The sequence below is a fragment of the Meriones unguiculatus genome (genome assembly GCF_030254825.1).
Source record: "Meriones unguiculatus strain TT.TT164.6M chromosome Y unlocalized genomic scaffold, Bangor_MerUng_6.1 ChrY_unordered_Scaffold_35, whole genome shotgun sequence".
Lineage (NCBI taxonomy): Eukaryota > Metazoa > Chordata > Mammalia > Rodentia > Muridae > Meriones > Meriones unguiculatus.
The window spans coordinates 8576731-8595009 of record NW_026843712.1 but is presented as its reverse complement, the minus strand read 5'-3'; positions in this window follow the sequence as shown (position 1 = coordinate 8595009).

Here is an 18279-nt window from a genome sequence, read left to right as displayed (position 1 = left end):
GGAAAGACAGGAGGGGTTACCAGTCTAGATTAAGGTATCTGGCAGCTTTTTCCTAAAGAGAAGTGGCCTTTTCAAGGAAAGTTAGGTCATTGGTCGGTCCTGTGTCTGCAAGTGAACAGTTGTAAGGGAGGGGTATAGGAAATAGCCTGCAGGCTGAACTAGGACTGGAGCCTCTAGTTCTGGCATAGGTATGGAGATAGTGAGGGAACTTGGGAATGTTGGGGTAGTACAGCCTTGTCCCTACCTACTTCAAGGGATTTGGGACGGCCTCTAGAATCCTTTTTGAGGAACTTTTCAGTTTGAGAAACTACCTCAGCCAAGTCATGTTGGGAATGTCTGACCTGAAGAATATCATTAATCAAATTCCAGTAATAAAATGTCTGGACAGGCACCTTTTGTGGACCAGAAGATTCATAAATTTTTTTAAGACAATTTCCATCTTTCTGCCACAGTCTTACATCAATAGTGACTTCTTGTGGAAACCAGGGGCAAATATTATTAATTGAAACAAAGAAGTTATCTAAATCCTTTTCCTTAATCCTTACTGAAGGAGTCTAGTAATTGGAATTCTGCCTCTTGGCCTTGGCAGATGTGGGTCTTATACATATTTCCATTTCTCAGAGACTGTCCTTGGCAGTCAGTCTATGCAGGTTGGGTGCTCTGACCCTGAAAAGTAAATAACAAGCTCCCTGCAACCTTGGGAAACAGACTGCAAACTTTGTGCAACCTCGAGTGAGACCTCTCATGTTTTGGCTAAGTAAAATTGTCTGTGTGAGAAACTGCTTGCACACTTTTGCCTATGTAAATGTTAACCTGACACCCATTAAATCAGCATGTAGACTAGGTATCATTCTCTGTGTTACTCTGTCTCTCTCTCTGTCCAGCTGTATCTCAGGTAGTATTTAGCCGTCCCTGCTGGTAGGTGACATCCAGCCTCTTTAAATGAAGAATGTATTTTATACATGATATATTCATAGTTTTGTTTTAAATGATGTATTGTAATAACTGCGGTTTTTGTTTAGTTGGCTCAAACAGTATGGCTTGATTTTTACTTCTCAAAATTAATGAAATAAATACCAAGGTCTTTTGACCTCGCCCAAAGGTTCTGAAACTGATTTAAGTTTCTTGTTAGACTGACCAAAGGTTATTTTTTTTCATATACCTGAAAAAAATTAAAATGTATTATAAAATTTAACTTTGATATTCCAGGAGCAAACTCAGAGGTGTTGAGTCAAACTGCCTCATGTCTAAAAAAATTAATATATGTCTAAAATATTAATATCATCAGCCAGATTTGAAAATATCATCTGTTTGTCCACAAATAAACATGTACACACATACAGACATAGCTAAGGAACATAGAAATCCTCCATTGTCACCTTAGAGTAAACAGAATACTCAAATACAAGGGCTTGACCAGCCTATACCGGGCACAAGTACCACAAATTCCAGAAGGAGTGGACCCTCTCATGGGTCCCTTCCACACACATAGATACCAGAAGGAGCAGAGCACCCATGGCCTTCTCCACAGCTTCCAAATGGAGAGCAGAATCCAGGAGTCCTTTTATCACACAAAATATGGTCTCCCTGACCCATTTTCCTGGTGCCAAAAAAAAAGTAGGGCTTTATAAGCCCCCTCCCAGGGAATTCATAGTCCCTTGACCAGATTGAAAACTCTACTAGTTTACCCAGACATCAAGAGCAATTCAAAACTAGAAACCAAAGCAGAAAGCCAACACACACGCATACACACAGACACACCCACACACACACACACAAAAAAAAAACAGAGACAAAGAGAAAGAACAATGGCAGTACCTGCTTTTTAAACATTTACATATTTTTTAAAACCTGTTTTTGTAATATTAAAACAAAGCATGCTCTTTAGGAGTGAAATCATACAGCACATTTATAATTTTAAAAGTAAACCAGACTTTAAAATGTACCAGTGAAAAAATCTAATTTTTGTTATTATTATTTAGTATTACTGTTATTATTATTATTATCATTGTTACTGTTGATTTTATTTAATTTTTGTAATTCTCTTAATAACTGAATTTGTTTACTTTCTAATTGGACTTTCTCTTAAAGAACAGTAATATCTTCCTGCAGTGGTCTTGTATCTCCTGCACATGTGGCAGGGAAATCCATGGGGGAGAGGGGGTGGACAGAGGGCAAGGCAGCCAATCTGAATTATGAGACTTGGTAGTTTATTCCTCTGACTCCCTTTCATCCTCACTATCTAGCTTTTAAATTATTTTTGGCTCTCAAATTACACAAATCTGTTTGGGCTCCTTTATAAATATTTGAAATAATCTTAGAAGTACTTTTTTTTTTTCCTGCTTGGATGCTCCATTTTCTTCAAGCAATTCTTTAGCTTGTGAGATCAAAATTTTTCATTTTATCAGTCTCATGCCTAGGATCCAGCACATCTGTAATTAGATTCCACAGAGGAACAGATATAACAGGTACCTTTTCAGGACCATTAATATTGTAATATTCTTGCAATATTTTCCCTACACTCTCCCACTTTTCCATATTTACATACCTTCAACTGGTAAGGAGGGACATAACTCATTTACTAACTAAAGGGTATGAGGGCATTTCTCCCTATTAGTCCTGTTTATTTTAACATTGACGTTAAAGTCCCGTAAATAACTCCCTGCTACTGCTCTGCCCAATGATTGAGCTGCCTGCCTACCTTGTCTTCCTCTGTGCAATGGGCAGTATCATGAAGCACTGGTTTTACTTAAGCATCTGGAGCTCCAAAAACCAGTGTTTCTCACTTTTGCCCCACTTTTTCAAGGTCCCATTTTGGGCACCAACTGACCCATCCCACAGGCTAGATGAACAGGATCCACCTGAAAGAAGGAAATTGGGAGACAGAGATGTGAATAATGGAGGCAAGACAGATTCCTGATCAAGTCTCAATTTACTGAATGTGCACACAACACTAATAAAGCAAAGGGTACAAGCAAATTTTTTTCACAGTAGCAACACATCTGAGCCACCTGGCAAGGCTTGCAGGAATTAACGCAAGGTTATACAAAGTTTGCTGTCTGGTTCCCAAGGGTGCAAGGAGCTTGCTATCTACATCTCAGTCTCAGAGAAACCCACATGCAGAGACTGACCACCAAGGACAATCGCTGAAAAAATGGAACTATTTATAAGACCCACATCTGCCAAGGCGAGGAGGCAGAATTCCAGTTACCAGACTCCTTCACCTTACTACTCCCATCCTGATGAACTCATTGAGACCCTGTAAAAATAAGACATGCTTACTCCCATAAATAATCATTCTGACTTACCTCTTACTAATTTACTGCTTCAGAAGATTGCAAAACTGTTTTATGGTTTGAGATATCTCCTGCAAGATATCTCAAGAATGTTTCCTTAAGATATCTCAAGGATGCTCCAAGAATGACAAGCAGATGTTCTCACCTAAATCTATCATCCATGACCTAAGGTCCTAGTGTGGTTTTTGGAAACTTTTCCAGTAATTGGCATTGGCTGCACTAAATGCCTTTGGCTCACTAGTTGGCTTTCACTTCAGTAAATAGCTTTGTATCCAGGCATGGCTGTAGTTTCCACCCTCAGGAAGCTACAACAGGAGGATCACAGAAAGCTTGAGAAGAGCCTGGACTTCATGGCAGGATTCTGTTTCAAAAATGGGAAAAAATTAAGGGGGGCAGATTGTCGACTATCCAGGGAAATGTCTCAGCAATAGCTACTTGCCCCATCTGCACAGGGCTCTGAACTCCAACAGCCCCTCTTCTTTCTACTTTCCTTTCTTTCTCCTTCTCCTTCTATACCCCCTCACACACACACACACAGAGAGAGAGAGAGAGAGAAAGAGAGAGAGAAATCTAACTATTTATGTAAAATTGCCTGTAGTTGTAGTTTTATCAAGCAAAGCATTTGCAGCCAAATTCAGGTCACTGGAATATAGTAGATTTAAGGTTCTCAGGATAAGCAAAGAAGTAACAAATGTTAATGGAATTTAGAAGGGATTTCCTAGCTGGATCCATAAAGTCTTTTGTATAGGATGAAATTTTCTCTAAATGGAAAACTAAATTAAGATTGAACTAACATTTCAAAGTTCCTTCCAGCCTAGTGAGTTTGGATCCTGGAATAACTTCCTTGGTAAATAAATGTTTTCAGTCAATTCTTTTAACAGGCCAAAGAAGCCAGTAGGACTTCCATAGTCATCAGTGAACCACATATGGTATCAAAATTGGCTAACTAGAAATCTGGGGCTTCTTTTCCCAGGTGCTGATCCTCAAAGAGGTCTATGTGGCTCCTCACCAAACCTACTTATATGGCTGGACCAGATGCTTGCCTATTCCATCTTCCAAGGAGACATCATTGTAAGTTACATGTACTCTGCAAAACCATTTGTCAAGCTGTCTAGGAATGAGGTTCCCCTCATTGTCTAGCCTGTCATTGCAGGAATACAATTAGGCAAATGCAAACAAGGCTGCAGGTGCTTACCCACTGTTTGCTCCAAACGATGAGGCCATCAAGAAGTATGTCAGGGAGAAGAAAGCCACAACTGTAGTAAGTGTCAACAGCAGTAGTCAACATTTTGTTTTAAGATTTCTTTTTAGAGCCAGATGCAATGGTGCACACCTGTAATGCCAGCACTTATGAAGGACATGGCATGAGGATCTCTGTGTTTTCCAGGACAGCCTGGTCTACAAAGTGAGTCCAGGACAACCAGAGACACTCTCTATCAAAAGACAAATAAAAAAAGATTTTTATTTTTTGTGTGCTTTTAAATTTTTTATTAATTATTTGTTACATTTTTTAACTTCGTATCCCAGCTGTGGGCCCCTCCATCATCTCCTTCCAATCTCTCTCTCTCTCTCTCTCTTCCTCTTCTCTCCTCATGCCCCTCTCCTAGTCTACTGTTAGGGGAGATCCTCCTCTTCTATCTGATCCTAGCCTAGCAGTTCTCATTAGGAGTGGATGCATTGTCTTCCTCTGTGGCCTGGCAAGGCTACACTCACCCCTACCCCCATCATGGTCAGTGATCAGAGGGCCTGCCCATGAGTTCACATCATAGAGAGTCCCTGTATTGCATACTAGTGAACACACTTGGAGACTGAGTCTATGGGCTACATCTGAGCAGGGGGTTTAGGTCCTCTCCATGCATGGGCCGTCAGAGCCCATAGGTAGAGAAAGGATCTTCACCGAACCTGTATCTGACAGAGGGAGGGCTTTTATCCAGAATATATGAAGAATTTAAGAAGTTAATCAGCAACAAACCAAGTCACCCAATTTAAAAGCGGGGTTCTGGGGGAGCCAAGATGGCAGCACCAGTAAAACAGTGTGTTTGAGAAGCAGGACACCACTTTCCATGCAGAGACCAGGAGACTGAACTCCAGACCCCGAAACTACATCGATCGGGGAAATTGGTCGGGTCCACTCATGGCTACCCAGCCAGAACCCAGAAGAAATCCCCGGTAATTCAGGCTTTGGGTCTCCGGGCTGGAGCCACAAGCAGGCGTGTCCCAGCCACTTTCCCAGGCTGATCCGTGGGCACAAGGGTGCCTGAGACTGGGAGTCCCAGTCTCGGGGGGACCCCACAGGGAAGCAGAGTTGTGGGACTGATTGCAGGTCACCCAGTCTCTCCCCGGAAGGTCTCTGCTGCCATCACAGCTGAGCTCCTGCTGCGTGCAGAGAGCTTTGCGCTCAGCTCAGCGGTACAGACAAGCTGTGAGCCCCAGTACAACAGGGACTGGGAACCCCTGTCTGGAGAGGACCCCACAGAGTAGGAAGAAACCGTGCTGCTGGGGTCACCTAGGGAAAGTCTAGCAGACTGCAGATTGCAAACAGACAGAACTGAGTGCCCCAAGACAACAGAGTAGTACTCACCCGCCACAGATTACCACAGCTGATCACTAAATTTACAGCAAGAAACCCAGAAGGAGGGCAGCTGCCCCCAGGACTTCTCCAGGTGAGAGGAGAGCCCTCTTGACTAATCAGGACCACCGTTACCACCCAGGTCTCTATGCCTGAGGTGAGCTGTAGCAACTCCTGAAAAACACCAGACATCCAGCGACTATACCCAAAAAGCTGGGAAGGCTTCCTTGAGGAAAAACCATCTTCCTGCCAAAGGGATTCTCTCCACTACAACAGTCCAGGAACAACCAGAAACTAAATTCAAACAACTAAGATAACCCAATGGGTAGAGGACAGCGTAAAAGTTCAACCAACAAAAGCCAGAGCATCATGGCATCTCCAGAACCCAGTTATCCAGGGGCAAATAGCCCTAGACACCCCAGCATAAATGAAATTCAAGGAGACGACCTAATATCTATGCTCAAGAAGATGATAACAGAGGAAACAAATAAAATACGAAAAGAAATAGAAGAAGCTGAAGCCAAAAAGTATGTGGCCTTTAGAAAGGAAATGCTTAAATCACTGAATGAAATAAAAGAAACAGTGGATTGTTCAAACAAACAGTTGGAGGAATTGATGGAAAACATGAAAATACAGTCAGACAGGGGAAGGAAACCAACAAAATAGCTCAAGACCTGAAGATAGAATTGGAAAAATTAAAAAAAAAAAAAAAAAAAAAACACAAATGGAAGAAATTGTGGAGAGAAAGAACTTAGGGAAGAGAGCAGGAACTACAGAGGTTAGCATAACCAATAGGCTACAAGAAATGGAAGAAAGAATCTCAGGTGTGGAAGATACAATGGAAGAAATAGATGTATCTGTCAAAGAAAATGATAAATCTAAAAAATTCCTGACACAGACCATCCAAAAATTTCAAGACAACATAAAAAGACAAAACCTAAGAATAATAGGAATAGAGGAAAAAGAAGATTCCCTGCACCAAGGCCCAGAAAATATTTTCAACAAAATCATTGAAGAAAATTTCCCCAACTTAAAGGAGAGGCCAATAAGAATACATGAGGCATATAGAACACCCAATAAATTAGACCAGAAAAGAAAATCCTCCTGCCACATAATAATCAAAACTGTAAGTATACAGAACAAAGAAAAAATACTAAAAGCTGCAAGAGAAAAAAGCCAAGTAACATATAATGGCAAACCCATTAGAATCACACCTTACTTTTCAACAGAGACTATGAAAGCCAGAAGGGCCTGGACGGATATCATGCAGGCCCTAGGAGAACACAGAGGTCAGCCCAGGCTACTATACCCTGCAAAACTCTCAGTCCTCATAGACGGAGAAAACAAGATATTCAATGACAACAACAAACTTCAACAATACCTACAAACAAATCCAGCATTACAGAAGACACTGGAAGGGAAAATACAACCCAAGAAAGCTAGCTACATTCAAGAAAACACAGGAAATAAATAACGCCACTACAGTAAAACAAAAAGCAACCAAGCACACAACCATATGACCACAGCCAACATCAAATTCAAAGGATCTAACAGCCACTGGTCATTTCTCTCTCTCAATATCAATGGACTTAATTCTCCAATAAAAAGACACAGACTAACGGAATGGATGCGTAAACAAAACCCAGCAATCTGTTGTAAACAAGAAACACACCTAAGTCACAAAGATAGACATAACCTGAGGGTAAAGGGATGGAAGACGGCTTTTCAAGCAAATGGACACAAGAAGCAAGCAGGAGTAGCCATTCTAATATCTGATAAAATAGTCTTTCAACCAAAATTAATCAAAAAAGATGGGGAAGGACACTTCATACTCATCAAGGGAAAATTCCACCAAGAAGACATCACAATCCTGAACATCTATGCCCCAAATACAAGGGCACCCACATTTGTGAAAGAAACATTGATAAAACTTAAACCACCTATAGATCCTCACACACTAATAGTGGGAGACTTCAACACCCCACTCTCAAAAAAGGACAGATCAACAAAACAGAAATTAAACGAAGAAACCATGTCTCTGACAGAGGTCATGAATCAAATGGACCTAACAGACATTTCCAGGATCTTACACCCAAACACAAAAGAATTTACCTTCTTCTCAGCACCTCATGGAACTTTCTCCAAAATAGACCACATAGTTGGTCACAAAGCAAGCCTCAACAAATACAGGAAGATTGAAATAATCCCTTGTATCCTGTCGGATCACCATGGAATAAACCTGGACCTCAGTAACAACAGAAATAGCAAAAAGCCTACAAATACATGGAAACTGAACAACTTGCTACTAAAAGACAGCTGGGTCAGGGAAGAAATAAAGAAAGAAATTAAAATCTTCCTAGAACTCAATGAAAATGAAGACACAACATACCCAAACTTGTGGGCCATAATGAAAGCAGTGCTAAGAGGAAAGTTCATAGCACTAAGTGCCTTCAAGAAGAAATTTGAGACAGCCCATTCAAGCAACTTAATGGCTCACTTAAAAACCCAGGAGTAGGTCTCCTGAACCTACTCAGACCTCGGACACCACCACTACTAGTTCTAGAACTGACACAGGATGTTCCAACGAGGGGTTAAGGCTTCTCATAATATTTCCTATAAGCCCACACCTGTTTGTCTATATCCCCTATTTTTATGCATTATTAGCCAGATAGAGCCAAGTAATTGTGGTAATGATACTCGCTTTCTTTTAAACCCCAATGCTAGTAAAGTTAGGTATGCCCTGGTTAGTCGCATGCCTCACTGGGTGCCTATGCCCATTGATGCCCCTCACGCTATGACTCTCTTCAGACAGAAAAGGGATCTTGGAACTACAGCCACCATTGTTACTACCATCTCATTGACGGCTGTTGGAGCTACCACCAGGGCATTAGCCATGAGTCATACTGGGCAGACTGCTCAGACCCTGAATAATCATTTAGCCAATGTAGATCATGCCTTAGTTGTACATAAAGGAATTAATGCTCAACTAAAAGGAAGCTTGATGGTGTTCAATCAGAGGATTGACCTCTTGCAGGAGCAAATTGATACCCTATGGCAAATCGCTCAACCTGGCTGTCAATGAAAGTATGCTGGACTTTGTGTCACTAGCATACAACATGAGAATTTTTCCTGCGCTGCAAATCTGTCTAAACAATTGTCGAGCTATATTTTAGGTAATTGGACTGGAGAATTCGATACTACGATGGAGCAGCTGAGAGTGGCCATTGTCACAGTAAATTCTACCGGAGTGGACGCAGGACTAGCCACAGGATTATCAACATGGATTGCTGCAGCCATGAATCATCTGAAGGAATGGGCGGGCATGGGAGTGTTAGCAGGCCTTCTGGTGTTGGTCTCCTTGGTTTGCCTGTGGTATATATGCAAGATTAGAGTCTCACAACAGTGTGATGCAGCCATGATCATTCAGGCCTTTACAGCCATTGAAGCAAGGCATTCTCCCCAAGCATGGTTGGATACCATAAAAAGCTAAAATGATACGCTCAGGATGCGAGGCTAAGCACTGCACTCAGGGTCAGCCGCTTTGGACCCAGAGAAGAGCATGTCTGATTGCATGCGGGTTGATGCCCCAGGTCCCGCCTCTGAGAAAAAGGTATCGGACGGGTCCGATGCTCTTTGGGTGGATGACACCTAAATGAACATCTGTACAAAGTCCCAATTTATTTCTAATATCAGAGATCAGACCTCTACTCTTGCCTGATGCGTCTAAAACAAAAAGGGGGAACTGTAGAGAGCTGCAGAATGCTATGCCTTAAAGATGGAGCTGGTTTCCGCCCTCCACCTTCCCGATGGTGAGTGCTCTCTGTCAGGAACAACTCCACATTTGGCTAAGACCAAGGATCTGGCTTGCTTCCATGTAAGTGGACCTATCTGCATTGCCCCCGTGGCACGCCTGGGTTGGCTACCCAGAGGCTATTTAATCTGTGGGCTGGCTTTCTCCGGGGTCCGAGGATTGTTCAATGTTCCTGAATAAACTGCATTGAAAAAAAAAAAAAAACCCTAGAAAAAGAAGAAGCAGACACACCCCAAAGGAGCAGACGGCTGGAAATAATCAAACTCAGGGCTGAAATCAATCAATTAGAAACAAATAAAACTATTCAAAGAATCAATGAAAAAAGCTGGTTCTTTGAGAAAATCAACAAGATAGACAAACCCTTAGCCAAGCTAACTAAAAAGCAGAGAGAATCTATAAAAATCAGCAAAATCAAAAATGAAAAGGGGACATAACTACAGACACTGAAGAAATCCAAACAATCATTAGGTCATACTACAAAAGAGAATTTCAGGACAATCTCCCTTATGAACATTGATGCAAAAATACTCAACAAAATACTCACAAACCGAATACAAGAACACATCAAAGATATCATCCACCATGACCAAGTAGGCTTCATCCCAGGTATGCAGGGGTGGTTCAATATACGGAAATCCATCAATGTGATCCACCATATTAACAAATTGAAAGAAAAAAACACATGATAATCTCCCTAGATGCTGAAAAAGCCTTTGACAAAATCCAACATCCATTCATGTTTAAAGTATTGGAGAGATCAGGGATACAAGGCACATATCTAAACATAGTAAAGCGATATACAGCAAACCTATACCAACATCAAACTGAATGGAGAGAAACTTAAAGCAATCCCACTGAAATCAGGGACAAGACAAGGCTGCCCACTCTCTCCATATCTCTTAAACATAGTTTTGGAAGTCATTGCTAGAGCAATAAGACAGTTGAAGGAGATCATTGGGATACAAATTGGAAAGGAAGAAGTCAAATTATCACTATTTGCAGATGATATGATAGTATACGTGAGTGACCGCAAAAACTCTACCAGGGAACTCCTACAGCTGATAAACACCTTCAGCAAAGTGGCAGGATACAAAATTAACTCAAGGAAATCAGTAGCCCTCCCGTATACAAAAGACAAAAGGGCTGAGAAAGAAATTAGGGAAACAACACCCTTCACAATAGCCACAAATGACATAAGGTACCTTGGAGTAACCCTAACTAAGGAAGTCAAAGACTTGTATGAAAAAAATGTCAAAACTCTGAAGAAAGAACTAGAAGAAGATATGAGAAGTTGGAAAGATCTCTCATGCTCATGGCTTGGTAGAATTAACATAGTAAAAATGGCCATCTTACCAAAAGCAATCTACAGATTCAATGCAATTCCCATCAAATTACCAACAGAATTCTTTACAGACCTGGAAAGAAAATTTCTCAACTTCATATGGAATAACAAGAAACCCAGAATTGCTAAATCAATCCTCTACCATAAAAGATCTTCTGTAGGTATCTTCATCCCTGATCTTAAGTTGGACTATAGAAAACAGTTTTAAAAACTGCATGTTACTGGCACGGAAACAGAATGGTGGATCAATGGAACCGAACAGAGGACCAAGAAATAAACCCACACACTTACAGACACCTGATCTTTGACAAAGATGACAAAACCATACAATGGAAAAAAAGATAGCATCTTCAACAAATGGTGCTGGTCCAACTGGATGTCTACATGTAGAAAAATGAAAATAGATCCATACATGTCACCCTGCACAAAACTGAAGTCAAAGTGGATCAAACACCTCAACATAAAACCAGACACATTAAATCGGCTTGAAATAAAAGTGGGAAATACCCTAGAACTCATTGGTACAGGGGAAAACTTCCTGAACAGAACTCCAACAGCACACGCTCTAGAGTCAACAATCAATAAATGGGACCTCATGAAACTGAAAATCTTCTGTAAAGCAAAGGACACCGTCATCAAAACAAAGCGACCTCCTACAAATTGGGAAAGAATCTTCACCAACCCTTTATCTAACAGAGAACTCATATCCAGTATATATAAAGAACTAAAGAAGCTGAAAAGCAGCAAACCAAGTAACCCACTTAAAAAATGGGGAACAGAGCTAAACAGAGAATTCTCTGTAGAGGAATACCGAATGGCAGAGAAGCACTTAAAGAAATGCTCAACCTCACTAGCCATTAGGGAAATGCAAATCAAAACAACCCTGAGATTTCACCTTACACCCATGAGAATGGCCAAGATCAAAAAGTCAAGTGACAACACATGCTGGAGAGGTTGTGGAGAAAGAGGAACCCTTCTCCACTGCTGGTGGGAATGTAAACTGGTGAGACCACTCTGGAAATCAATCTGGCATTTTCTGAGACAAGTAGGAATAGTGCTTCCCCAAGATCCATCCATACCACTCCTAGGCATATATCCAAAAGAGGCTCAAGCACACAAAAAGGAAATTTGCTCAACCATGTTTGTAGCAGCTTTATTTGTAATAGCCAGAAGCTGGAAACAACCCAGATGCCCCTCAACTGAAGAATGGATGCAGAAAATGTGGTACATCTACACAATATAATATTACTCAGCAATGAAAAACAAGGAAAGCATGAAATTTGCAGGTACATGGTGGGATCTGGAAAGGATCATCCTGAGTGAGTTGTCCCAGAAGCAAAAAGACACAAATGGTATATACTCACTCATATAGACATACAACATAGGACAAACCCACTAAAACCTGTGTATCTAAAGAAACTAAGCAAGAGAGAGGACCCTAACTAAAATGTCCAATCCCCATCCGGAAAGGCAAAGAGGATGGACATCGGAAGAAGAAGAAAACAGGAAACAACCTAGGAACCTACCACAGAGGGCCTCTGAAAGCCTCTGCCCTAAAGAGTATCAAAGCAGATGCTGAGCCTGATGGGCAACTGTTGGGCAGAGTGAATGGAATTTTATGTAAGAACTGGGAAATAATAAGAGCTGGAGAGGACAGGGTCTCCACAAGGAGAGCTTTAGAACAAGAAAATTTGAACACAGGGAACTTCCCAGAGACTCATACTCCAACCAAGGACTATTCATAGAGATAACCCAGAACCCCTGCACAGATGTAGCCCATGGCAGTTCAGAGTCCAATTGGGTTACATAGTAATGTGAAAAGGGATTGCCTCTGACATGAACTGAATGGCCTGCTCTTTAGTCACCTACTCCTGATGGGGAGCAACCTTACCAGGCCATAGAAGAGGACAATGCAGCCACTTTTGATGTGAACTGATGGACTAAGATCAGAAAGGAGAGGAGAACCTCCCCTATCAGTGGACTTGGGTCGTGGCATGTATTGAGGGAGAAGGGAGGGGGGATTGGGAGGGGAGGGAGGGGCTTATGGGGGGATGCAGAATGAATAAACTGTAATTGATGAAAAATTAAAAAAAAAACAGGGAAAAAATAATTTAAGAACCTTAAATGACTTTCAAAAGTGGAGGAAAACATGGAGTTAGTCAATTTACATGGAGCACTTCTTGCCCCTGGGGGCAATGGTCTCCTGAACCTACTGAGGCCTCAGACACCACCACTGCTAGTTCTAGAACTGATGCAGGATGTTCCAAGGAGGGGGTTAAGGCTTCTTATAATATTTCCTATAAGCCCACACCTGTTTGTTTAAATCCCCCATTTTTATTCATTATTAGTCAGATAGAGCCAAGTAATTGTGGTAATGATACTTGCTTTTTTGCCCAATGCTGGAATGCTAGTAAATTTACTACCTGGTTACTCACATGCCTTACTGGGTGCCTGTGCTTGTTGATGCCCCTCACGCTTTGTCTCTCTTCAGACAGAAAAGGGATCTTGGAACTACAGCTGCCATTGTTACTGCCATCTCAATGGCTTAGATGTACAACTTGGCTGTCAATGAAAGTATGCTGGACTTTGAGTCACTAACATACAACATGAGAATTTTCTCTGTGCTGCAAATCTGTCTAAACAATTGTCTAGCTATATTTTAGGTAATTGGACTGGAGAATTCGATTCTATTATGGAGCAGCTGAGAGTGGTCATTGTCATGGTAAATTCTACCAGAGTGGACACAGGACTAGCCACAGGATTATCATCATGGATTGCTGCAACCATGAATCATCTGAAGGAATGGGCGGGCATGGGAGCTTTAGCAGGCCTTCTGGTTTTGGTCACCTTGGTTTGCCTGTGGTATATATGCAAGATTAGAGTCTCACAACAGAGGAATGCAGCCATGAGCATTCAGGCGTTTACAGCCACTGAAGCAGGACAGTCTCCCCAAGCATGGTTGGCTACCATAAAAAGCCAAATGGTATGCTCAGGATTCCAGGCTAAGCACTGCACTCAGGGACAGCTGCTTTCGATGCAGAGAAGAGCATGTCTGATTGCATGTGGGTTGATGCCCCAGGTCCCACCTCTGAGAAAAAGGTATCTGACAGGTCTGATGCTCTTTGGGTGGGTGACACCTAAATGAACATCAGTACAAAGTCCCAATTTATTTCTAATATCAGAGATCAGACCTCTACTCTTGCCTGATGTGTCTAAAACAAAAAGAGAGAACTGTAATGCCGTAATGCCGCACCTGAAAGATGGAGCTTGTTTCTGCCCTCCACCTTCCCCATGGTGAGTGCTCTCTGTCATGAACAACTCCACATTTGGCTAAAGCCGAGGATTTAGCTTGCTTCCATGTATGTGGACCTATCTACATTACCCACGTGGCATGCTGAGGTTGGCTAACCAGAGGCTATTTAAAGTGGGCTGGCTTTACCCAGGGTCAGATGATTGTTCAAGGTTCCTGAATAAACTGCATTGAAAAAAAAATTGGAAAAAAAAAGTGGGGTTCTGAGCTAAGCAAATAATTCTCAAAACAGGAATATGAAATGGCACAGAAACACTTAGAGAAATCTTCAACATCCTTACTAATGAGGGAGATGCAAATTAAAAAACCCTGAGATTTTAACTTACCCCATCAGAATGGCTAAAAAATGAAAATCTCCCCACCCCCGAAGGGAGGAGCAGTCCTGTTAGGCCACAGAGGAGGGCTTTGCAGCCAGTCCTGAAGATACCTGATAAAACAGGATCAGATGAATGGGGAGGAGGTCCCCCCCATCAGTGGACTTGGAAAGGGGCACGGTGGAGATGAGGGAGGGAGGGAGGGAGGGACTGGGAGGGAATGAGGGATCGGGACACGGCTGGGATACAGAGTTAATAAAATGTAACTGATAAAAAAAAATAAATAAATAAACAATAAAAAAAAAAAAAAAAAAAAAAAAAAAAAAAAAAAAGAAAATCTCATGTGACAACACCTGCTGGAGAAGACATGGAGAAAGAGGAACCCTCCTCCATTGCTGGTGGGAATGTAAACTTGTACAACTACTTGGGAAATCAATCTGGTGCTTTCTCAGGCAATTAGGACTAATATTTCCTCAAGATCCAGCTATACCACTCCTAGGCATATAACCTTTTATTTTTATTTTTAGTGCTGCTTGGGTGTGCATGTGTGTGTGCATGCCTGCACGAGTTTGTGTGCATAAATGAGTACACAGAAGCCAGAGGTATAAAATACAAAAGTGTTATGACTCCCAGGATTTCCAATATTCATATTAGGAACTGAACTAGGGTCCTCCTTCACTCTAATATCAATCTTTAACCACTGAGCCAGCTGTCAAGAGTCATCTACATTTCCATTCATCTTTCATATGCCATTTAATTTTATTTTATCAAAACCTGTTCAATTCAGCGCTGCCTTGAATCAAAAGACCCAAGCATGTCACAAACCTTCTCATGTCACAGCTACTGTGAAAACAAAGAAAGACAGAAACTAAAATATTTAACAAAAAAAAACGTTCAATATGTACAGCCAGAGTCTACATTTTCTCCTGCAAACAAATGTTAAATGACCTGAAGGGATACAGAAGACAGGGTCTCTATGACATATTTAAGAAATCAAATAAGCCCCATCTAAGATTGCCTTCAATCAGCTACAGTTGGTTTGGAAGATTGTTGGCAAGTCAAATGAATACTGACTTTAAATTCTGTGAATATAGAGACAAGCCATGTTTGGATCAAATCATAGAAGTGTTAAGAGTGGGGCCAGAGAGCTGCTGTGCCAATAACCAGAAGATATTACCTCTAGCCTATAAGCTTGTATTCTGCTATGCACAGGGTGTGCTTGGGTTTCACATGGTTATAAAATATTGTACAATATTATATAAAATATACAAACTTGTCTTATAAAGCTTACATAGCAGGTGGAACTGTTACCATGGAAATTCACACAATGGATTGTCATACTGACTTCTTCCCACATGTGAATAGTGTAATATCAGCCCCAACTGTTGAATGTTAGACTTTCAGAATCCATCCTAAACATCTTTTCTCCAACTAGAAATGCTTCTTCACCTCTGTTTTTCTCTTGTGATATTTTTCCTCAGTTTGAATGCATTCCCCAGCTCTCTTGCCCTCCGTCAAGGCCCACAGTGTCCCATTTCTTAAAAAAAACATTCTCAGAACATTCTAAGCCCACTCTACCCCTTTGGAACAGTAGCCCATTTGTCATATTTTATATGAACACAGCTGGCGTTTGCAGGTCCTTACATGTTTGGTGGGTTCCTCCTGTCCCAAGGTGCAGCAGAACTTATTGGGCAATTTTTACACACAGAGCAGTCTTTTGTTTGCCAAGTTGTCTCAGACTTCCCAAGTGAGCAACTGATCTCCCTATGCTGGGCTCTATGGGATAGCTGTCAGAGTTCCCTTCGCATTCCATGGACTCCTATGGGGTACCCAGAACATCCTGGATTTACTCATGTTGAATGAGGTGTTTGTGTGTGTGTTTGTGTATGTGTGTGTGTGTGTGTGTGTGTGTGTGTGTGTGTGTGTATGTGCTCATCCTGATTGAGGTGTGTTCACAGGCATGTGTACATGTGTGCTCATATGCACATGCAAATGCCTTCTGTATAGCAGGTTCTTTCTAGGTCCTTTATGAAGTAGCATCTCATTTAAAACTCACCACAGTTTTCTGGGTTTAGTGCTATTATGATCCCCACTCCACAGGTCAGTAACTAGAGGCTATGAACACTTACTTGTCTCAGAGTTGGTGTCTGTCCATGTGCCAGGCACAACACTTAATCACAAACATAGAGTATCTTATCTGTGTAGTATGGGTCATGCCCAACTGTCACTACCTCTCCATCTCTTTCTCTCACAGAATAGTTCTCTAATCTCAAGAGGGAGCATCTTCACCTTACTCCTTTGTCACATGTAAGACTACAGAAATTCTGGGTTTCAACACCAGATGACTGAGAGGAAAGAAAAAAGAAACAAGAAGGACATGACTGCTTCTAAGTATAGTAGAGAAGAAGTTTTATAGTAGATAAAAGGTTAAATAGAGCCAGAGGATGAGAAATCTGGGAGAATCCACAGTGAACAGGGCCAAGCTGAGCAGGGTCATTTGAGGGGGGAGGAAAAGAGAGAGCAAGAGAGGAGACAGTCATAAACCAAGAGCAGCTGCCTGGGCCAGGAGACTGACAAGAGATAAAAGGGCCAGAACAACCAGCCTAGCCAAAATAACTGGATTATATAGGGATGAGCAGCTGGCAGAATAGCAGGCTAGTTCCTGGGCTTTAGGTTTCAGGGTAGGGGCAGGATATGCAAGCCAGGAGGACCCTGCAACATCCTTAAATGGAGAGATGCTTGCAGCACTTGGCTAGCCAGCCTCAGTTTTGATGTATTAACAAGTACAACACTTAGCAGTTTGTCCAGGGTTTGAGACCTGACACTGTGATGATTTCTTTCCTCACCTTTTGCTTTTTTTTTTTTTTTTTTTAACACAGTCCAATTCTTGTGCCTCTTCTCCTACATAACTTTAACTCTAGAAATTGCCTAGGACCCTAAGCCTGGCAAACAAAAGCCACTCCAGTGCTTATCCCCAGGATGCTGTGAAGCCAACACCAGAAGACCCAACACACACCCCTGCTGTGTGCCTAGAGGTCCCATAGTTTACTTCTCATTGGCACTCAATTGTACCTGACCGTACCCTGGAGCTTGGACTCTTCCAACAGTAGTTTTTGACCCCAAAACGTCCAGCACCTCAAACTCCCATGTTCCTGTCTTCCCATGTAAACAAACTAACTTTCAAAGCCTCTACCCATCCCTGATGAAAATTCACCTTATGCTTACTCATTTCTATCCAAAGATGTTTTTTGTAGGCTGTGGCAAAACCACAGTATAAGTCCAGGCATGTTAGCCAAAAGCCCCAGTGTGGGGCTTCTTCTACATGGGCCCTGACTGGGGGCTGTTTTCTTTAGGACCCTCCTTAAGGCCTAGGTGTCTAGTAAGCTAGACCTCACCTCAATGGGAAAAGCATATCTTAACTGTAGCCCATAGGTCTGTACACCCCAAGATTACTATGGTCCAAAATTGTTTTATTTAAAACATTATCAAGCCTGCTCTTGCATTTTTCTTTGTAATCGTTCTTTGTTCTATGGTTCCTAAGTGTCAACTTTGTAGACAACAACATGGATTTGTAGTGGCAATAGGTTGCACATGCCTACCTGTAAAGGAGCAGTTCTCAACCTGTGGGTCTCAACCC